General features: G+C 42.3%; 1 protein-coding gene and 1 long non-coding RNA gene across 2 annotated transcripts in view; one reads left to right on the top strand and one right to left on the bottom strand.

Annotated features, from left to right (window-relative positions):
- LOC143810029 (uncharacterized) overlaps positions 1 to 23,373 on the bottom strand; it is a 479,140-nt gene that overhangs the window by 260,980 nt on the left and 194,787 nt on the right. The gene's annotated exons all lie outside the window — the stretch shown is intronic.
- LOC143810030 (uncharacterized) overlaps positions 9,590 to 23,373 on the top strand; it is a 198,879-nt gene continuing 185,095 nt past the window's right edge. The window contains exon 1 of the long non-coding RNA XR_013222611.1: positions 9,590 to 11,061. This is a non-coding gene — a long non-coding RNA (uncharacterized LOC143810030). The remainder of the gene's footprint in view (positions 11,062 to 23,373) is intronic.

Genomic DNA, 23,373 nt, shown 5'->3' with positions numbered 1-23,373 from the left:
TACGAAAATAAAATCATCATCAGTACATAATTAGAGCATCATAGCTATCAATCGTACATGAATATGGCATCAGAAACATCATCAGTAAATAAATACATCACCAGAACTTTCATCAGTACACTGGAACTACCATTAGTACATGAATGCATAACTAGAACCGCCATCACTACATGAATTTCAACAACCTCACCATCAGTACATGACTACATCTCCAGAACTACATCAGTAAAGTAATACTTTACTAGAACCACCATCAGTACATGAATACATCACCAGAAGCACAAGTACTTGAATGCAAGAACCAAGCTTAGTACAATGATCAATTGTAATGTAAAGTCAGCCCATAAATAATTCTATTGCATTAAAGAGAACCTGTCACCTGAATTTGGCGGGACCAGTTTTCAGTCATATGGGCGGGGTTTTCGGGTGTTTGATTCACCCTTTCCTTACCCGCTGGCTGCATGCTGGCTGCAATATTGGATTGAAGTTCATTCTCTGTCCTCCGTAGTACACACCTGCGCAAGGTGCAGGCATGTACTACGGAGGACAGAGAATGAACTTCAATCCAATATTGCAGCCAGCATGCAGCCAGCAGGTAAGGAAAGGGTGAATCAAACACCCGAAAACCCCACCCATATGACTGAAAACTGGTCCTGCCAAATTCAGGTGACAGGTTCCCTTCAACTTACAACTCCACAACTGCCAGTATGTCCTTAACAATGGTAAGGAGATTGTCACAGCTCTGTTGTCGGGTGTCCCAGAACCAGAAGCTCCTTCCCTATCCATAACACTTGGGGAGCCCTAGCTCACACTGCTACCTGGATTACTTCTGATGGTGAAGACACCGGGGCCACGTACCTTGCCTTAGTTCCTGAATCCACCTTCAGTCTGTACCCTTCCCTCACCCAGGGAAGAGGGGAGTAGTAGTGTACCGTAGTGCACCAGACAAGGTAATATAAACAGGATTAATGAAAAATACCAAACATACAAATATATTCACACATATAACAGAGGAATGTACCGGGGAGTGGGGGATGGGGTAAAACCAAAGTAGGAAAAGAAAGGGAATTATCACACCCTCAAAACTTAGCAACTGTCACAGATAATACAACCAAATGCCTTCTCCAATGATAACCACAACAGCCTCCAACCATGCAGCATAAGGTAGCTGTTACGGCCTCCAGTGATACTCATCTTGCTTCCCGGGTCCCTCGCCGCATCCTGCCTGCTCTTCCGGATCCCGTTCCCCATGCATGCGCACTAGGCCGCTTATGTCGCAGTCGCGCGGACTTCCGCTTTTTTTATGATGCCGGGTTGCAGCGGCCTCTGGGTATATCAGGTCGCTTCCTCCTTGAGGAAGCACCTGATTGTTATTGTGCCTTTCTGTGCCTCCTCCAGGTCCTCTTAGGTTTTTCAGGTCCCTCTACCTCTCTGGGTGCTGTATGTCCCCAGTACCTTCACCGCTCTGTCCCAATACGCTTCCAGTGTGTGCGTGCTCCGTAGTGAAGAGTGAATATACTCATTACTCGAGATTTCCCGAGCATGCTCGGGTGTCCTCCGAGTATTTTTTAGTGCTCGGAGATTTAGTTTTCATCGCCTCAGCTGAATGATTTACAGCTATTAGCCAGGCTAAGTACATGTGGGGGTTGCCTGGTTGCTAGGGAATCCCCACATGTAATCAAGAAGGCTAGTAGCTGTAAATCATACAGCTGCGACAAAAAAACCTAAATCTCTGTGCACTTAAAAAAAACTCAGAGGACACCCAAGAGTGCTCGGGTAATCCCGAGTAACAAGTATATTCGTTCATCACTAGTGCTCTGCTCAGCCCCTGTACGCTTCCAATGCATGCGTGCTCTGCCCAGTCCCTGTGCGCTTCCAGTGCATGGTCTGCTCTATCCCTGTACGCTTCCAGTGTGTGCGTGCTCTTATCTGTCCCTGTACGCTTCCAGTGTCTGCGTGCTCTGCTCTGTCCCTGTACGCTTACAGTGTGTGCTCTGCTCTGTCATTGTACTCCTCCAGTGCGTGCTTTGCTCCATCCAGGATCCAGCACCCTCTGTGTGAACCATGCCGTGTCCTGAGTCCCGGGTCTCCCTGTGGCTGCTCTGCCCTTCTGGTCCTTGATGAGTACCCTGATTCTTCTCTTTGTCCTCGAGCCGCCCCTCTGGCACAAGCTATTGCAGTGTATCTGCCTCCTAGGACTATCCCTATTTTATACCCTCATGCACAGGCTTTCATTTCATGGTCAAAGAATATAAGACTTAAAAAAAAAATAAAAGCGTATACTCACCTAATCTATACTCGCCATCCACCATCTCCTCTTCTATCCTGGATAGCAGTGAGCACTTGACCACATCTGATGTTTCCTGTATGCGCAGTCTCCACGAGGTTGCAGGTCAGGAGTAACCTGCATCTTCCTGGGGTTCCCAAGTAGCAGGGAGATTATCACAGCTCCTCTGCTCCTGTTCCAGGTGGCACTCATAGCAATTATATTAGTGTCTTATAGGCACTAATTAGGTGCAGGAAGCAATCGATGGCCGGGGAGCAGGCGGTGAGCATGGTGAGCGGTTTAAGTGACTCACTGACACTGATCACCTGAGTGTCTGTAATCCCTGCTGCCAGTGTGCTGAATGTCTGCTGCAATTTTTATCAAAGTGCGACCCTGTTGGGTAGGCAAGAGGTAGCACCTTAAGCGGGTGCCTACCCTGCCTACCCCTTGTCCTGGCCCTGATTTAACAATATGTTATGCAGTGATTGTTGTTCCTTAGTTTAAGATAATAAGTAACTGTTTTTTAGGAAATTGAAAGTTATGCAATTCCTTTCTATAATTGTTAAAGTAACCCAAACTGAACATTCACTTAGACTTCCAAAGAAAAAAGAAAAATGTGTAAAACTGTAAAACAAAGATTACAATATCCAAACAAAAATAGAAATGGAAATTGGAAATTAAATATGTGACTTTGAAATAGAAGATCACATGAGCAAACGTTTTGTGGGAGAGGCTGCACTATCTATTATGTAGCATGTCAAAAAGAGAACTGTATGCTATTGACTTAATATGAAAGGCTTATTTACTTGTCATGTAATACATGTCAATGCACATCCCCATCCTTATAAAGTAACCACTATGTTGTCTAATGACAGGCTCAATAGACCATAGGTTACTGCAGTCTATAAATTACAATGCAACTATGTTCTTTCCCAGAAAAGGATCATTAAATCAATGTCAGTTTTACTAGGCCAGCATGTGCAGAGGATGGATGAGAAATCCACAGACGATGTAGGACCTTAACCAAATATTGCAAACTATGACATTTCTACGGCCTTTGCATCAGAGCACTTGGATTGACCGTATTTTGAGTATAATCTGTCTGTGTTAATCAGACAGTTCAATTAGTTGTATCCATTATATCTGATGTTTATAAACAATATGTATGTTTATTTGTTCAGTATACAGGTGTATCTAACAAAATTAGAATATCATTAAAAAAAATAATTTATTTCAGCTCTTCAATACAAAAAGTGAAACTCATATATTAGATAGAGTCATTGCAAACAGAGTGATGTATTGCAAGTATTTATTTCTGCTAATGTTGATGATTATGGCTTACAGCCAAAGAAAACCCAAAAGTCACTATCTCAGTAAATTAGAATACTTTATAACCACAGCTTGAAAAATGATTTTAAAATCTGAAATGTTGGCCTACTGAAATGTATGTTCAGTAAATGCACTCAATACTTGGTCAGGGCTCCTTTGGCATCAATTACTGCATCAATATGGTGTGGCATGGAGGTGATCAGCCTGTTGCTCTGCTGAGGTGTTATGGAAGCCCAGGTTGCTTTGATAGCAGCCTTCAGCTCATCTGCATTGTTGGGTCTGGTCTCTCTCATCTTCCTCTTTACAATACCCCATAGATTCTCTATGGGATTAAGGTCAGGCAAGTTTGCTGGCCAATCAAGCACAGTGATACTGTTGTTTGTAAACCAGGTATTGGTACTTTTGGCAGTGTAGAATGAAATTTCCATCTCCAAAAAGCTTGTCAGCAGAGGGAAGCATGAAGTGCTCTAAAATTTCCTGGTAGATGGCTGCGCTGACTTTGGTCTTGATAAAACACAGTGGACCTATACCAGCAGATGACATAGCTCCCCAAATCATCACTGATTGTGGAAACTTGTATATTATAGCATGCACTGGGCTGTCTTGTTTACGTATTTCTTTATTATTTTTGCTATTTATATGTATTATCTATACTATTATTTTTTTTCTCCACATTATGTAATCATTACCTGGTCCGGGTCTACACCTTTTTTCATCTGTGGTTTCCCTTGTTTTTAACATATACGGTATATATCCTGTCCATGTTTCTATTTTATGTTATATTCAATAAAAATTATTTTGTCGTCCAATTGGGAAGTATTTTTTTGGTGATTCTTATAATTTTACTTCCAGACCTTAAATTGTAGGACTTTTTATAGGTGTTGTGAGTCAGCGACTGGCAAGTATAAAGAAAAGAAAGAGTGGTGTGTATAATGGTCACGATCACCCATATAATAATTGCTCAGAAAATATTTCAAAAAGTGACAATTTTTATTTGAAAATACAAAAAACACACAACTGAGACAATATGTTAAAAACAATTAAAAAGGCCAAAACTTGTCCATGTAGAAGACCACTAAAGATCCGTGTAAGGACCCAAAGCTAACCTCCTCCAATGTGTTAGCTGCAAATGCGGATGCTATTGAAATACATATATGGATTGACACCAGGTATACAAGGTAGTACAAATTTAAATAATATAAGGTGACAACCAATTGGTGAACATAGCCCACTCTATGAAGGAAAACGACCATACCAAAATCAAGATTAGAGACACATGCACAGAACAATCATTGATAAATAAGATCAAAAACAATAAGTAGGCACCCAACCTCCTAATTCCCATATAGAACTAACCAAATAAAATGTCATCAGAACACAACAAATGGGGACACAAAAATCAAAAGGTACATGTAAGCATTAAATAAGCTTATGGTTACATAGATAGCAATAAGTCTGCACTGTAAGGGCAAACAAATGGTCAAATGGGAATACTCAATAAGAATGCCCTAATAGAACTAGAGGTACATGATAGCTGGGAATTAATTTATAGCCCTATGAATAGCAATGAGTCTGTGCTATGTGGGCAAACCAATGGTCAAATGGAAAAGTGATGAACACACTGGTAAGACCAAATGGAGAATACAAAAGAATCAAAAGAATAATCTGACTGCAAAAAATAAGGAGTCAGAGAATATCACACCAAATTGGAAGACACATCACTCCATGAAACGGTCAATGCAAAAATAAGACCTCCTGCCAGCATGATGTTAAGGGGGGGAGGACCCCACGTGTATCACCACCTTGCAGCATGGCTTCCTCAGAGAAGTGGACTAGCTGTCTAAGTCTGTGTCTTTTTATATGTATTATTTATTTATATAGCACCATTAATTCCATGGTGCTCTACATGAGAAGGGGATACATCAAAATGCAAATATCACTTACAGTAAACAAAACTAACAATAACAGACTGGTACAGAGGGAAGAGGACCCTGCTCTTGCGGGCTTACATTATACAGGATTATGGGGAAGGAGACAGTAGGTTGAGGGTTGCAGTAGCTTCGATGCTGTTGAGGTGGCCGTGTGGTCATTACAGGTTGTAAGCTTCAAGCCATTCGGTGCTAGACTGTTCATTGAAAATCCATCTAGATTCTCTTCTGAGTAATTCCTCACTGCGCCATCCTCCTCTTATCGAAGATTCAACCCTGTCCACTACCATGATGTGTAGATGTCCAGGAGTGCCATTGTGATGAAGCAAAAAGTGATTGGCCAATTAGGTAATGGGTTTACCCAGTGCTTTATCCTTATGTGCACATGTGATATTAGATACATGATGCGGGATACGTCGACGAAGTTCCTGGCCAGTTTATCCTACATGTATCTTAGGGCAACTGCAAACAAGTGTGTAAACCATATCCCGTATTTGATAGTTTGAATAGAAGTTAGTTTGGACTTTTCCTTGAAAAACAGAAATAGTAATAACACTATTTGAGACAATGTACAGACAAATAGTGCAACCTCCACAGGGGTATGTATTAATTAATTTGGTCCTCCTGCCCAAAGACTGTGTTGGATGTCTAAAGTGACTGGAACATAAAGAGTCTTTGAGATTCTTAGCTCGTTTGGCAATGAGTTTAGGACGTTCACTGATGAAAGGAACCAATCTTAGCTCACTCAACAATATGCTCCAGTTCTTACTCAAAATGTTGTGGATCTCAGTCCAATGATTGTTGTATGGGGTGATTATATTAGTACTTGAGAATTCATTCCTTGGTCTGGGTCTTAGTAGTTCACTGCGTTCCTTGTGTACGGAGGCTTGAAAGACCTTGTCAACGATCCGTTTGGGATAAACCCTTTCTTTAAAGCGAGATGTGAGCAATCTGGGCTCTGTGTAGAAGCAATTCTGATCACTGCACTTATGTTTTACACAGTAAAGTTGTCCCCTTGGTATACCGTTACGGACATACGATGGATGGAAGTTGCTATAGTGAAGCAAGCTATTGGAGGCAGTGGCCTTTCGAAAAAGAGATGTACAGATACGAACTTCATTCTTGATGATCTGCAAATCCAGAAAGTTCAACATGTCCATGGAGACACAAGAAGTAAGAGGGATACTCCACGAATTACAGTTTAGGTCTGCAATAAACTTTTCGCACTCTATGAGAGAGCCCGACCAAAAGAACAAAATGTCATCAATGTAACAATAACACTTAATGACATTGGCTTTGAAGGAGGCTAGAAGGTGCACATGTGTCTCCTCCCACCAACCAAAAAAAAGGTTGGCATAAGATGGCGCACATCTCGCACCCAATGCAGTGCCTGAGGTTTATTTATAGAATATTCTATCAAATACAAAGTAATGATTCTAAAGTACAAATTTGACTACATCAAGAATAAAAAAATCATGCAATCTGTCACCTGTCATTCTTGAGTTCAGAAAAAATGACACAGCCTTTAGACCAAAAGAGTGCTCAATCCATGTATAATGGGATTCCACATCCACTGTAATCATCAAAGTGTTCTCATTAATAGCAAGCCCGCCCAGTTCATTAACAAGATGGGAAGAATCCCTGATATATGATCCTAAAGAAAGGACAAAAGGTTGAAGATAGAAGTATATGCAAGGGCGTTCAAACAAACTTCGAATACCCGAGACAATTGGTCTTCATGGGGTTCTTGTGTGGACTTGTGGACCTTTGGAACCATGTAAAAGGTCGGCACTACTGGGTGTTTAGTGCTTAAAAAGTCCCATTCCTTTTTGTTTCTACTACCCAGGGTAAAAGCCTGTTCAAATAATCTGTCAATTTTTTATTTAAAAGTCTCCATGGGATCTGTAGGTAACACCCTGTAGCAGGTCACATTACCCTGTTGTCTATGTGCCTCCTTTAATTACATTTCAACCGGCCAGAGGACAACATAACCCCCTTTGTCCGCTTCTTTTATTACAAAGGATTTGTTGTTCTGCAAATTCTTTAATGTGAATTTCTCTTCCCTACTCAGATTATTCCCTTTATTAATATCTATAGACAGATCTTGGATATCACCACAGGTAGTGTTATAAAAAATTTCTACTGCCGGAAAACATGAAAGGGAAGGTGTTGCTTGAGAAGGTAACCTTTGTGAAAACTCAATCTTCTTACCTGATCCTTGTTGGTTTTCTGCCAATAAATCAATTAGGTCGCGAAACGTCTGCCGATCCTCTTCAGGGAGGGTATCAATAACAGAAGGCTAATGATATAATAATTTGAATGTAGCTTGTCTACAAAAAACATACAGGTCTTTATTTAATTCAAATTTGTCTAAGACCTTCGTGGGGGAAAAAGAAAGCCCTCTAGACAAAAGACTGGATTCATCTTCAGAAAGTGAATAAGTTGATAATCTGAAGATTACCTGGGGCTGTGCAATCCCTTAACTTCTCCGATTCTGTCTGTTCTCTCTCCTATAAGTCGGTGACCATGCTTTGAATCGCCGATGTTGTTTTCTGGTGTTTGGCGGAGTTGCCCTGCCGCTTTCCCCTCCTGGCACATTTTCTTGATCAGCGTCTGATGATAAAAAATCACTAGAAGAGGGGTCTTGAGATGAGACTGCAGTCAAATTGTCTGATTTGGCTGTAGTGATACCAATTTTGCTGTGTCTACGATTGCCCACATGTGTCCACCTGTAGGCCTTCTTATCAAAATCACCCTTGACTCTAGCAAACTTGGATTTCTTTCCACTTATTATCTCCTTTTCAAATTTGTCCATAATCCCCTTAAGTCTCTGTTGCAATGGCAACACGACAGAGTCTGCATCAAAAGCCTTTAGTTTTGTCTCACAATTTTTTATTTTTTATTTTAATTGAATCAGGAGTGACTTCTCGTGCTCAATGAGCACATTAATTAAAATTGTAGAGCACTTAAATAAGCCTGTTGCCCAAGTTTGTTTGAACAAAGAATCATGTTTTCTTGTTTATCACTATCATGTATGTATGTGAATGTGTATATATATATATATATATATATATATATATATATATATATATATATATATACACTCACTGGCCACTTTATTAGGTACACCTGTCCAACTTCTTGTTAACACTTAATTTCTAATCAGCCAATCACATGGCGGCAACTCAGTGCATTTAGGCATGTAGACATGGTCAAGACAATCTCCTGCAGTTCAAACCGAGCATCAGTATGGGGAAGAAAGGTGATTTAAGTGCCTTTGAACGTGGCATGGTTGTTGGTGCCAGAAGGGCTGGTCTGAGTATTTCAGAAACTGCTGATCTACTGGGATTTTCACGCACAACCATCTCTAGGGTTTACAGAGAATGGTCCGAAAAAGAAAAAAAATCCAGTGAGCGGCAGTTCTGTGGGCGGAAATGCCTTGTTGATGCCAGAGGTCAGAGGAGAATGGGCAGACTGGTTCGTGCTGATAGAAAGGCAACAGTGACTCAAATCGCCACCCGTTACAACCAAGGTAGGCCTAAGAGCATCTCTGAACGCACAGTGCGTCGAACTTTGAGGCAGATGGGCTACAGCAGCAGAAGACCACACCGGGTACCACTCCTTTCAGCTAAGAACAGGAAACTGAGGCTACAATTTGTACAAGCTCATCGAAATTGGACAGTAGAAGATTGGAAAAACGTTGCTTGGTCTGATGAGTCTCGATTTCTGCTGCGACATTCGGATGGTAGGGTCAGAATTTGGCGTAAACAACATGAAAGCATGGATCCATCATGCCTTGTATGGAGCATCTTTGGGATGTGCAGCCGACAAATCTGCGGCAACTGTGTGATGCCATCATGTCAATATGGACCAAAATCTCTGAGGAATGCTTCCAGCACCTTGTTGAATCTGTGCCACGAAGAATTGAGGCAGTTCTGAAGGCAAAAGGGGGTCCAACCCTTTACTAGCATGGTGTACCTAATAAAGTGGCCGGTGAGTGTATATATATATGCATGTATGTATATATGTGTATAAATTATAAATATTTTTTTGCTCTTTTCCCTCCAATGTGCTAGACCCTCTTCAGTGGACAGCACTGCATATGTTATATTTATCCTTTTTAAAACAATTGTACAAAAATCTTTTTCATATGATTCTACATGTGCATTGTTTGCTTCACTCACTTCAGGTTTCTTTATTTATGTACCATAAGATTTTTGTTTCTCACAGAAGAATTTTTAGGATCATTTTGGTAATCACTCTCTTTTTTTCTGCAACCGATCATCGGTTGATTTTAGTTTTTTCATGCATCCTCAGGCACATGGGTCATTCTAAGTGCTATGCATATGTTGGCATGTATTTCAGTGTGACGTTTCCCATATTGCTTTTGATTGCTTTCATTGTTATCATGTTACTAAGATAACGAATTTACATACTTACCTTTTATATGCATTTATCTTCCCCTGATCTTGTACCTCTATCGTACTTCAAATTTCAATAAACGGCAATTCTTTTCAGTTTTTGCTCAGTAATTAGTTAATTATTTGTTTTGACAATTTTATCAGATCATTTCCAATAATTCACTTTTCAAGCTCATCATGGTTGCAGGCGTGTTATTTATCTGCACATTAATTGTATTGGGAAAATTACTTCTTTATTATTTTTATTTTTATTTTTTTATTTTTCATTGAGTGCATGTGTTTAATATTATGGGGCTTTCCCAATTCAGTATGTGTATGTATTGCACCTCATAAACATCTTCTATACGTGCTAATAGGACTTTGGGGTTTGTTTCAGCCCATGGACACATCCTTTTATACACATGCACTATCATTCTTTTCATCTTTTTTTTTCAATATTTTTATTTAACCAATTTTTTACATTAGGGTATTCCTTTCAGTTCTCTTTTCAGAAATCAATTAATTAACCACTTCCTTTAATATGCTCATCAGTCCCCTGTCAGTAATTGACTTTTTATGCTTATCATGGCTACATATCCATACAAGGACCTTTGTAAGGATATAGACCGGACCGTGGGTACCTGCATGCCGGGTCCGGAACTGCAGAGGCTGCATCCTCTGTTCCCGAGGGGGAAGCCAGAGTGGGGCAGACTTTCCTCTGCTGTCTGGAGGAAGCCAGCGCGAGACGGAGCTTCCTGCTGTCCCAGGATGGTGGGGAGAGCTAAAGAAGCATGCATAGCAAAGGAGTAAGAGAGGAGAAAAGTGTGCGAAGCAGAGCAGTCTGGGGCCGGCAGAAAGCAGCGTAGAGAGCAGCATCCAGAACGGTGAGCGGCGCACTCTGCTTTACCCACCTGAGAGGACTGACTTGGCGATGGGCCATATAGAAGAAACCCCCAATGCCTGTGGAGAGAGCCGTGTAGAGCAGAGCCAAGCCGGGTGCTGCAGCAGCCAAAGAGAGGAGTGCTCCGTCCAGGGAGCACCAGCGTCAACAGCGGGGACAAGAGAGAGAGACGGGCAGTGCATGCTCGGTGACCGCCATAAAGCCAGGTGCCAGTCATTCCAGGATACTGAGTACCACGTGAGTGCTGCTTGACAGAGATGGAGCATGACTGTCAGCTAACCCTGAATGTGCTGATTAATATCGGCCATCGTATGTTAGCAGGGCCACGCTGGGCTCGTACAGGACTGTGGCCCTCACCGCTAGTTATCCACTACAGTATATGGACTAGGGGCAGTGGAAGGTACCAGAGACCGACCACTGTCACCAGAAGATGAGGTATTGTTGTGTGCTGAACCACATTAGTAAGGACACCACGCCCGCCGTTGCCAGCGCTATAGAGTACTCAGCTGGAGCTGTTTCGACTTCCTGTAACCCTTGTTACCATATTGTCATCATTTGTACCATCGTGCTTCAGTTTTGCCACTTACACTGTTTAACTCTGTACCTCCCATCGTGGAGTATTTTCCCTGTAAATAAACCTGTTAACCCTTGCTCTTCCTCCCTTCTGTCACTGCATCCCTCGTTCCTGCTTGAACCTTTCACCTTGTTGTACTGTCTTTCCATCATATATTTTTTATTTTTACATTTAGCACGTGTGTAATATCACAGTGGTTTCTTAATTCAGTATGCGCATACGCTTTACTTTATTAACTTTTTCTTCCTATTTGTGCCTGTAGGATTACATATAGCGCACAGAGGGGGTTCTGATGTATGGAAGCGCTGTGCATTGACTTTGCACGCCCTCACTATCACCTTTTTCTAGTATGTGAACTTTTAAGTCCGCATTACGCATGCTGGACTTCATTTTCCCCACCATGCTATCATGCAAGCGGGATCCTGGTTCGGCCATGAAATCGATATGCGTGGACTGCGCACACGCACACTTTCTCTTTGCTATACCATCTCCATGACAGTGTCCATGGTTACGGCTTCCTGTTTCTGTTTACCCCGCATGTGTGGTTGTCATTTCCGGACGCCGCCTCCTCGGACCGACACACTAGCTCATGTGTAAAGTATTTATATTCATTTATTGTACATATAAAAAGACACAGACTTGGACAGCTAGTCCACTTTCCCCTGAGGAAGTCATGCTGCAAGGTGGCGATACGCGTGGGGTCCTCCTCCCCTTAACATCATGCTGGCAGCAGGTCTTATTTTTGCATTGACCGTTTCATGGAGTGATTTGTCTTCCAATTTGGTGTGATATTCTCTTACTCCTTATTGTTTGGGTCAGATTATTCTTATATATTCTGCATTTGGTCTTACCAGTGTGTTCATCACTTTTCCATTTGACCATTGGTTTGCCCACATAGCACAGACTTATTGCTATTCATAGGGCTATAAATTCATTCCCAGCTAACATGTAACTATTTCTATTAGGGCATTCTTATTGAGTATTCTCATTTAACCATTTGTTTGCCCTTACAGACTTATTGCTATTCCCATAGAATGTAAGTCTGCAAGGACAGGGTCCTCTCCCCTCTGTACCAGTCTGTCATTGTAAATTTGTTTACTGTAAACGTTATCTATAACCCTGTATGTGACTCCTTTCTCATGTACAGCACCATGTAATTAATTGTGGTATATAATAATAATAATAATTGCTATCTATGGAACTGCAGGGTGACTATATGAGGGTGCACAACACTTAAAATAACCCCTTCTCTATAAATTGATAAGCTATATCCCTTTTTTTCTTTTATTGCTCATTGTTTTCCAACCTTTAGCATAATAGTATGTATTAGGGTACTGTCACACTATACGATTTACCAACGATCACGACCTGCAATACGACCTGGCCGTGATCGTTGGTAAGTGGTTGTGTGGTCGCTGGGGAGCTGTCACACAGTCAGGTCCCCGGGTATGCCGAGGTCCCCGGGTAACCAGGGTAAACATCGGGTTACTAAGCGCAGGGCCGCGCTTAGTAACCCGATGTTTACCGTGGTTACCAGCGTAAAAGTAAAAAAAAACAAACAGTACATACTCACATTCCGGTGTCTGTCCCCCGGCGTTCTGCTTCTCTCCACTGTGTCTGCGCCAGCCGGAAAGCACAGCGGTGACGTCACCGCTGTGCTCGCTTTCCGGCTGGCCGGCGCTCACAGTGCAGAGAAGCAGAACGCCGGGGGACAGACACCGGAATGTAAGTATGTACTGTTTGGTTTTTTTTACTTTTACGCTTGTAACCACGGTAAACATCGGGTTACTAAGTGTGGCCCTGCGCTTAGTAACCCGATGTTTACCCTGGTTACAAGCGAACGCATCGCTGGATCGGTGTCACACACAACGATCCAGCGATGACAGCGGGAGATCCAGCGACGAAAGAAAGTTCCAAACGATCTGCTACGACGTACGATTCTCAGCAGGGTCCCTGATCGCTGCTGCGTGTCAGACACAGCGATATCGTATGGATATCGCTGGAACGTCACGGATCATACCGTCGTAGCGACAAAAGTGCCACTGTGTGACAGTACCCTTAGGGCTAGTCATGGACAGCCGTCATGGAGTGGGGGCGCCAAACAATCGTGCCTAATAGGGTGCCAACCTCCACTGCTAGGAAGGGATAGCAGGCAAGCGTAGGGAATTGATAGGTTATTGCTATAAGACCTATATCTTATTTAATCTACTGTTATGTCTACACTGGGAAGGTATTTTTAACCAATTCTCATTAAGGGTATGTGCACACGTCAGGATTTCTTGCAGAAATTTCCTGAAGAAAACCGGAAATTTTCTGCAAGAAATCCGCTTTTTTTTTTTGGCATTTTTTCCCCGTTTTTTTCGCTTTTTTTTAGCATTTTGAAAGCGTAATTAGCTTGCAGAATGCTAAAGTTTTCCAAGCAATCTGTAGCATCGCTTGGAAAACTGATTGACAGGTTGGTCACACTTGTCAAACATAGTGTTTGACAAGTGTGACCAACTTTTTACTATAGATGCAGCCTATGCAGCATCAATAGTAAAAGATAGAATGTTTAAAAATAATAAAAAAAATAAAAAAAATGGTTATACTCACCTGCAGACAGCCGATCTCCTCAGCGGCGTCCGTTCCTATAGATGGTGTGTGTGTGCAGGACCTTCGATGACGTCGCGGTCATGTGACCGCGACGTCATCGCAGGTCCTTCACACACACCATCTATAGGAACGGAAGCGGCAGCATGCACCGCTGAGAGGCGGGAAGACTCCGGGGGCCATCGAAGGTGAGTATATGACTATTTTTTTATTTTAATTCTTTTTTTTACCAGTTATATGGTGCCCAGTCCGTGGAGGAGAGTCTCCTCTCCTCCACCCTGGGTACCAACCGCACATGATCTCATGATCTGCTTACTTCCCGCATGGTGGGCATGGCCACATGCGGAGAGTAAGAAGATCAATGCATTCCTAGGTGTGCGGAATCCCCGCAATTCCGCAAATTTAATGAACATGTTGCTTTTTTTTCCGCGATGCGATTTTTTCGCGGAAAAAAATGCAACATTTGCACAAGAAATGCGGAATACACTGAAAATAATGGGAGGCATATGTAAGCGTTTTTTTCGCATTTTTATCACGTTTTTATAGCGAAAAAACGAGAACAAAACGCGAAAAATACTGAACGTGTGCACATGGCCTAAAAGTGTACTATTTTTTAAGGGATTATATGTTACACATTTTGATTTTTCTTTTTGTAATACCTTGTATACCTGGTTGTCAATCCATATATGTATTTCAATATTATCCATATTTGCTGCTAGCATATTGGAGGAGGTTAGATTTGGGTCCTTACACAGACCTTTAGTGGTCTTCTACATGGCCAATTTTTGGCCTTTTTAATTGTTTTTAATATATTATGTCAGTTGTGTGTTTTTTGTATTTTCAAATAAAAATTGTCATATTTTTTAAAATATTTTCTGAGCAATTATTATATGGGTAATCGTGACCATTATACACACCACTCTTTTTTTTCTTTATGCTTGTGGTCACAGCAGGATGCCTATGAGTCACTAATAAAAGTAAGTTGAACCTGGTCAAGTTATTTGGCCAAGAATTTATTCAGGAAAACCCGGTATGGGCTTTTATTTTTTAAACAGACTGCAGGAAGGTAGTGGGGCTGGTCCGTTTATTCCAGCCCAGATCTTTCAAGTGGCCCATGGCCACAGAGTCAAGTTGGAGGGAAAAAAACCCTGCAGGAGGGGTTGGGTGTGTCAGTGTTGGAGTTTGCAACCTGTGGAGCAGTCCGCTCTGCCAGAAGGCTCCGTCTGTGTGAGGAAACGCAAGGCCAATAAGATAAAACTCCTGGCACCCTGCTGCTTGATATGGTGGTGCAGTTGCCCTTAGCAAAGTGAGCCCCTAAATCGGCCCAAAGGTTCCCTCGTATCGCAGTTGTTAAGTGTTGGTGATGCCAATGGCCTGGACATGTGGTTGCAAACTGCCCCCTAACAACAGAACCCATGGACTGCAGGTATACGCGCCATGTGTCTATGTTTGTACTGCCACTACAGGCCCTGCTGGTACCGAACCTAAGCTGTGCCAGGTACTCCTTAATGGGTACCAGATGGACGCTCTCTTAGACTCAGGAAGCTTGGTGACTCTGGTGCACATGTCCCTGGTTGCTAGGGACAATCCTAATGGACGAAAGGTGGGGGTGGTGTGCATACATGGGGACCTCCGAGAGTACCCAACAGCGGAGGTTATGTTTTCCACCCCGTGTGGAGAGTTAAAACATGTGGTGGGAGTGGTAAAGATTCTTTACCCAAATGGGACTGTATTGGGAAGAGACTTACCCCTGTTCTTGTCCCTGTGAGAGACCAGGTTTAACCCTCCTAGGATAAATGGTATTCTGGGTGCAGAACCTGAAGAGCCCGAGTCAGGGATACCTGCCATAGGGGTCGCCAACCTAGGGAAGGAGTGTAACCCCAACAGGTTTTCCTTAGAGGTATTGGCAGGAGAAGTTGAGGAGATCCCACCAATCCCCAAGCTGGAGGTGTCCCCTGGTAAGTTCAGGACTGCCCAGCTCCAGGATCCCACTCTGACCTGGGCATGGGGAAGAATAATCGAGGTGAATGGGGTGGCATAGCAACCAAGTGCAGAGAGGGAATTTCCCTGGATAGTGATCAACCAGGAGTTACAGTACAGGGTTGATAAAATCAGGAGTGAGATGGTAGAACAACTGTTTGTGCCAAAATCCTATTGTCGGGCGGTGCTCGACATGGCTCACACTCACATGCTAGGGGGGATTTGGGGGCCAAAAAGATGCAGGAGCACATGCTGCGGCTTTTTTTGGCCTGGTGTCTACGCTGAGGTCCAAAGTTACTGCGATACGTGTTCGGAGTGCCAACTAACCTCACCCTCCGCAAACTACTGGAGTCTGATGGTGCCTCTGCCCATTATAGAGGTACCTTTCGAGTGGATTGCGATGAATCTGGTAGGGCCGATAGCAAAATCCGCCCAGGGCCACCAACAGATATTAGTAGTCGTAGACTACGCCACCCGGTACCCAGAGGCAATACCTTTCTGCCACACCTCGGCTAAACTAATAGCCCGTGAACTGTTTGCCATGCTTTGTCACCTTGGGCTACCCAAGGAGATCCTTATGGATCATGGAACTCCTTTTATGCATAAGGTGACCAGGTAGCTATGTATACTGCTCCGAATTAAACAGCTACGTACGTCGGTGTACCATCCACAAACCGACCAGTTGGTGGAGAGGTTTAATAAGACTCTCAAAGCCATGCTCAAAAAGGTGGTCACCAAGGATGGGAGGGATTGGGACATGTTACTGCCCTATCTAAAGTTTGCCATCTGCGAGGTACCGCAGGAGTGCATGGGGTTCTCCCCATTTGAGTTACTGTATGACAGGCACCCGAGGAGACTGCTGGATGTAGCCAAGGAGACGTGGGAACAGGAGCTCACTCCACATTAGAGTGTCATCCAGCATGTGGCAAGTATGCAGGATCGGATTGTGGCCATGCGGCCCTTAGTAAAGGAGCATCTGTTGGATGCCCAGGCCACTCAGAGCCGCACATATAATAAAAGGGCCACAGTCAGGACCTCTAAAGAAGGGAACCGCATGTTAGTACTTGTGCCCACCCAAGAGAGTAAGCTCATGGCCAACTGACAGGGGCCATTTGAGATACGAGGGAAGTTGGGCAAAGTGAATTAGAGGGTGCATCAACCCGAGAAAAGTAAACCCGAGCAGCTGTATCATGTTAACCTGCTATAAGCTTGAAAGGACCAAGAGTGCTTGGTCAAGGAGGCGACTCCAGGCGTGCCAACGAGGAACCCTCTGGCCCCAGGCAGGGATGTGGCCGAGTGTGAGGTAAAAGTAAATGATGCCCTCACAAAACAGCAGCGCTGAGAGGCTCGAGCTTTGGTGGAGCAGAATACGGATGTATTCTCAGAGCTGCCAAGGCAAACCTTAGTGATCCAACATGACATTGTCATTGAGTCCCAGGTAAGGGTACAGATGAAACCGTACCTGGTGCCAGAAGCCCGGAGGCCAGCCATAGTGGCTGAAGTGAAGCAAATGCTTTAATTGGGAGTCATCGAGTAGTCCCAGAGTGAGTGGGCTAACCCCATTGTGCTAATACCTAAACCAGATGGGTCGTTAGTAGTGATGAGCAAATATACTCGTTACTCGAGATTTCTCGAGCATGCTCGGGGGTTCTCTGAGTATTTTTTAGTGCTCGGAGATTTAGTTTTTCTTGCCGCAGCTGAATGATTTACATCTGCTAGCCAGCATAAGTACATGTGGGGATTCCCTAGCAACCAGGCAACCCTCACACGTACTTATGCTGGCTAACAGATTTAAAACATTCAGCTGTGGCAAGAAAAACTAAATCTCCGAGCACTAAAAAATACTCGGAGGACCCCCGAGCATGCTCGAGAAATCTCGAGTAACGAGTATATTCGCTCATCAAAAGTCATTAGTTACGCTTTTGTAATGACTTCAGAAAGTTAAATTAGGTGTCAAAGTTTGACATCTATCCAATGCCCCGAGTGGACGAGCTAATTGAGAGACTGGGAAAGGCCCAGTACTTCACCATTCTCGACCTCACCAAAGGGTACTGGCACTTTCTGCTAACAGAATTAGTGAAAGAGAAGACCCCATTTATAATGCCGGAGGGTCTATATCACTATGTCATCTTGCCTTTTGGGTTACATGGGGCTGATAGACATAGTGTTAGAGCCTCATCGGAAATACGCATCCATGTATTTATATGACATAGTAATCTTTAGTACCAACTGGAAGACCCATCTGTCCCAGGTACAAGCAGAAGTTAGTTATGGTCCGGTGGAATCCTCAAGCGAAGGAAGCATTCCAATCCCTGAAGTCGGCATTGTGTGGACAGCCAGTCCTCATCAGCCACAACTTCAAAGACACTTTTATTGTGCAAATCGATGCCTGAGAGGTAGGCCTAGGAGCGGTGCTGTGGCAAAAGGTGAACAGAGATGAGCAACCAATCACCTATCTGAGCAGTAAACTGACACCAGTGGAGAAAAATGATAGCGTAGTGGAGAAGGAGTGCTTGGCAATTAAAAGGGCCTTGGAGTCCCTATGCTATTATTTGCGTGGGCGTCAGTTTCGTTTGGTAACGGACCATTCACCCCTCATGTGGATAAGAAACGCAAAAGAGAGGAATGCTCAGGTCACCAGATGGTTCCTGTCTCTGCAAAATTTCAGTTTCTCAGTGGAACATTGGGTGGGAAAATCACATGGAAATGCTGATGCCTTATCCAGGGCCCCCTGTATGGTGACAAATGTTCAACCCCACAAGTTTGAACAGGAGGGGAGGTATGTGAGGCAGTGAGTAGTGTGATTTGTGAGGGTCGCTATGCATCCCCTAGGATGCGCTCAGAAGCTTGAGTGCCTTGTGGTCACAGCAGGATGCCTGTGAGTCACAAGGCAGAATAAAAGTAAGTTGAATCTGGTCAAGTTATTTGGCCAATGATTTATTCAGGAAAACTCGCTATCGGCTTTTATTTTTTAAACGAACTGCAGGAAGGTAGTGGGGCCAGTCCATTTCTCCAGTCCAGATCTTGCAAGTGGCCCATGGCTACAGAGTCGAGTTTGAGGAAAAAAAACCCTGCAGGAGGGGTTGGGTGTGTCAGTGTTGGAGTTGCAACCTGTGGAGCAGTCGGCTCAGCAGGAAGTCTCTGACTGTGTGAGGAAACACAAGGCCAAGCAGAGCAAATTCATGGCACCGCGCTGCTTGATACGGTGGTGCAATTGCCCTGAGCCACCGGACATTTATGGACTGTTTTTGTATCCCGGCTGCGATGCGGAGGATATCATTTTGGTGCTTCTTCTTTGTGAGTACTCTGAATATTAAAGAGACTTTTGTTTTTGGAACTTTTTTGGTCACTCACTGCATAAGTGCCTACTGCTGCACTACAGTGTATATAAATTTATGTTAAGTCAACTTATACCTTGTGCCTTAGCTTATTTTCAGTGGTTGATCATTAAAAGCGACAGCTATTTGCATAATGAAAAACAGTCCTTATTGGTTTCTAAAAGTATATGTGTGGAATGACGTCTTATCTGGGAAGACAGATGTTGCTCAAGTAGTGAGGACTGGACTAATAAAACAGTAAGTGGGCAATAGTGTAAAAGTTTATAGTGCACAGTATATGCTTTATAGTAAGCTCTTACATAACAAGCATGTGGTTTTATTGGCCATATAATTTACAAAGTGCTTAGCACCAAGGTTTTAATGTTGTACAAAGCCAAGAATAACAGCCGGGGAAGTTAACGAAGAACATCACTGGTTATTATACCTAAGGGTCAACTCTGTTATTTAAATAGCCATACTGTGAGTGTCAATACCACATCCTACCTATGTTGAGCATTAATAATAATAAACTTAATTATTTAGCGCCAATACATTCTGCAGCACTTTGCAATTAAGAGGACACATGTACAGACAATAAAGACATCACAAAGTAACAGAGTTCCACAGTTACAGGAGGAGTGAGGGTCTGTTCACAAGCTTACAATGTATAGGGGAGTAGGGGAACACAATAGGCAGAACGTGCGTGTCATGTATGGTCCAGCCATCATTATAATAAATAAGGGTTTTCACATAAAGCTGCATGATCCGTCATCAGTCAGAATCTGTTCAAGTGCAGTTACCAAGGGCTTTTGGGTGTATTGAGGATGAACGAAATGTATTGTTTATTTTAAATGTATGTGGAAATTCAAAAACTGAAAAGTGGGGCGTGCAATATTATTCAGCCCCTTTAACTTAATACTGTGTTGCGCCAACTTTTGCTGCGATTACGGCTGCAAGTCGCTTGGGGTATGTTTCTATCTGTTTTGTACATTGAGAGACTGAAATTATTGCCCATTCTTCCTTGGCAAACAGCTCGAGCTCAGTGAGGTTCGATGGAGATCGTTTGTGAACAGCAGTTTTCAGCTCTTTCCACAGGTTCTCGATTGGATTGAGGTCTGGACTTTGACTTGGCCATTCTAACACCTTGATACATTTATTTATGAACCATTCCACTCTAGATTTTGCTTTATGTTTGGGATCATTGTCTTGTTGGAAGACAAATCTTCGTCCCAGCCTCAGGTCTTTTGCAAACTCTAACAGGTTTTCTTCAAGAATTTTCCTATATTTGGCTCCATCCATCTTCCCATCAATTTTAACCATCTTGCTTGTCCCTGCTGAAGAAAAGCAGGCCCAAACCATGATGCTGCCACAACCATGTTTGAGAGTGGGGATGGTGTGTTCAGGGTGATGAGCTGTGTTGCCTTTACACCAAACATATCGTTTGGCATTGTTGCCAAAAAGTTCAATTTTGGTTTCATCTGACCATAGCACCTTCTTCCACATGCTTGGTGTGTCTCCCAGGTGGCTTGTTGCAAACTTTAAACAACAATTTTATGGATATCTTTGAGAAATAGCTTTCTTCTTGCCACTCTTCCATAAAGGCCAGATTTGTGCAGTGTACGACTGATTGTTGTCCTATAGATAGACTGTCCCACCTCAGCTGTAGATCTCTGCAGTTCATCCAGAGTGATCATGGACCTCTTGGCTGCATCTCTGATCAGTCTTCTCCTTGTTTGAGATGAAAGTTTAGAGGGACAGCCGGGTCTTGGTAGATTTGCAGTGGTATGATACTCCTTCCATTTCAATATGATTGCTTGCACAGTGCTCCTTGGGATGTTTAAAGTTTTAGAAATCATTTTGTATCCAAATCCGGCTTTAAACTTCTCCACAACAGTATCACAGATCTGCCTGTTGTGTTCCTTGGTCTTCATGATGCTCTCTGTGCTTCAAACAGAACCCTCAGACTATCACAGAGCAGGTGCATTTATACGGAGACTTGATCACACACAGGTGGATTATATATATCATCATTAGGCATTTAGGACAACATTGGATCATTCAGAGATCCACAATGAACTTCTGGAGTGAATTTGCTGCACTGAAAGTAAGGCTATATGCACATGTTGCAGATTTGACTGTGGAATTTTCTGTGCAGATTCTGCATTTCTTGCAGAAAACGCATGTCAGAATCTGCACCTTTTTTTGGTATGTGCACACGCTGCAGATTTTTGTGCTGATTTCTTCCTTTTCCTTTTTCTTACCCCTGCAGATTTCTATTATGGAGTGGGTGCAGAAACGCAGCAGATCTGCACAAAGAATTGACATGGTCCTTTTTTGAATTTGTTGCAGATTTTTCTGCACCATTATCACAGCATTATTTTTTGCCATTGATTACATTGTACTGTAAATCACTTGCAGATCTGCAGCATTTTTGCGCGGAAAAAAAAGCTGCAGATCTGCAGGAAATCTGCAACGTGTGCACATACCCTAAAGGGGCCGAATAATATTGCATGCCCCACTTTTCAGTTTTTGAATTGCCACAAAAATTTAAAATAACCAATAAATTTCATTCAACGTCACAATTGTGTTCCATTTGTTGCTGATTCTTCATCAAAAATTTACATTTGGTATCTTTATGTTTGAAGCATGATATTTGGGAAAAGATTGAAAAGTTCCAGAGATAGATAGATAGATAGATAGATAGATAGATAGATAGATAGATAGATAGATAGATAGATAGATAGATAGATAATAGAAAATGTATTGTACCCATAGATGAAACTGAAGGACGACTAATGTCGTTTCATGATTATTTATGTATTATGCTTTGTGATACACAATTTAAAAATATGGTGATCTGAGTATTCAAGCATGTTTCATTATATCTGTATAACCATAATAACTATGGATTATATTGTTGTGTTTTTAACGTATGAAAATGAGCAAATGCGTGCTTCCACAGTATGTTTTTCTTTTACGCTTTAGAAGTTGACAGTTTGTCTGTTGCTTTCATCTCCACACATCTAACTGCAGATTCCCTCAGTTTCTATGGATTAAGAAACCACAATCCCCAAGGAAGAATGTTCTTTAATGATTTGAAAATTTCAAATTACAAAGGGAAGGCAAGAGACTGGTAGTTTAATGGGTCCATTTTTCATAATGCATTATGTTATAGAAGGGAAAGCGACCAACTGTCCATAGCATATGTATATATGTAGGTTTTAATGATAAACAAGAACAACTATTTTTTCCCCATTATATTATTTGTACGGACATGTATCAAAGAATGAATAATAACAAAAAATAATGAGATGCTATAAATATATAAAAAAAACTGATTGTATACCATTGTGTATCATAGCCTTCATTTACTGAAGTATTTTAGTTCTAAAATACAAACTGGTGTATATAATTAAAAAGCGACATATCTGATATTACAGAGCATGTCATCTGAAATGATAGTACCGTCTCCGCAGAGACCCTACATTTTACTTGGCAGCGTGTTTGAATTGTTAGTAAAACCAATAATAAAAAGACAAAAGTTGTACAACATCTAATCCGATTTGGAAATATCCTTTACTTTTTGGAAAGAAGATTAAAGAGAAGTTTCCTAGACTTTGGCTTTATATTGGCACTGTATAAATGGATGTTCAGTACATGACTAAGCAGAATGGATTTTTTACTGTCCAAAACCAACAGTTCTATTTTCTAAGAACAATAATTTAGCTTGCTTTTGTCCTTGGAAATTCAAGCACTACACTGTAAAGTACAAAGAAGTTCAAGATGGTCACATCTTGGAAATACTGGCTGAATTTTTTTCAAGAGAGTAAATGATACCAGCTAGTGTTAAAGCACTCACACATATTAGACTAATGTCTGCTGAACCTGCTGATATCAATGTATATGGAGGTGCTGGCTGACTGATTGTCAGGAGAGATGATGATTGAACATGTCAATATCAATAGCATTATTGTCCTGGAGATATGCCAGTGGCCAATGTGTCAGTCGATGACTTACTCATACAGAACACAGGAGTTCTCAAATTAATTAATGCTCCTGTGTATGGGAGAGTCAGCTGAATAATCAGCA

Source organism: Ranitomeya variabilis, chromosome 2, assembly GCF_051348905.1.
Source record: "Ranitomeya variabilis isolate aRanVar5 chromosome 2, aRanVar5.hap1, whole genome shotgun sequence".
In the NCBI taxonomy this organism is placed as follows: domain Eukaryota; kingdom Metazoa; phylum Chordata; class Amphibia; order Anura; family Dendrobatidae; genus Ranitomeya; species Ranitomeya variabilis.
The sequence above is the reverse complement of the archived record's forward strand: the minus strand, read 5'-3'. Positions and strand labels throughout refer to the sequence as shown.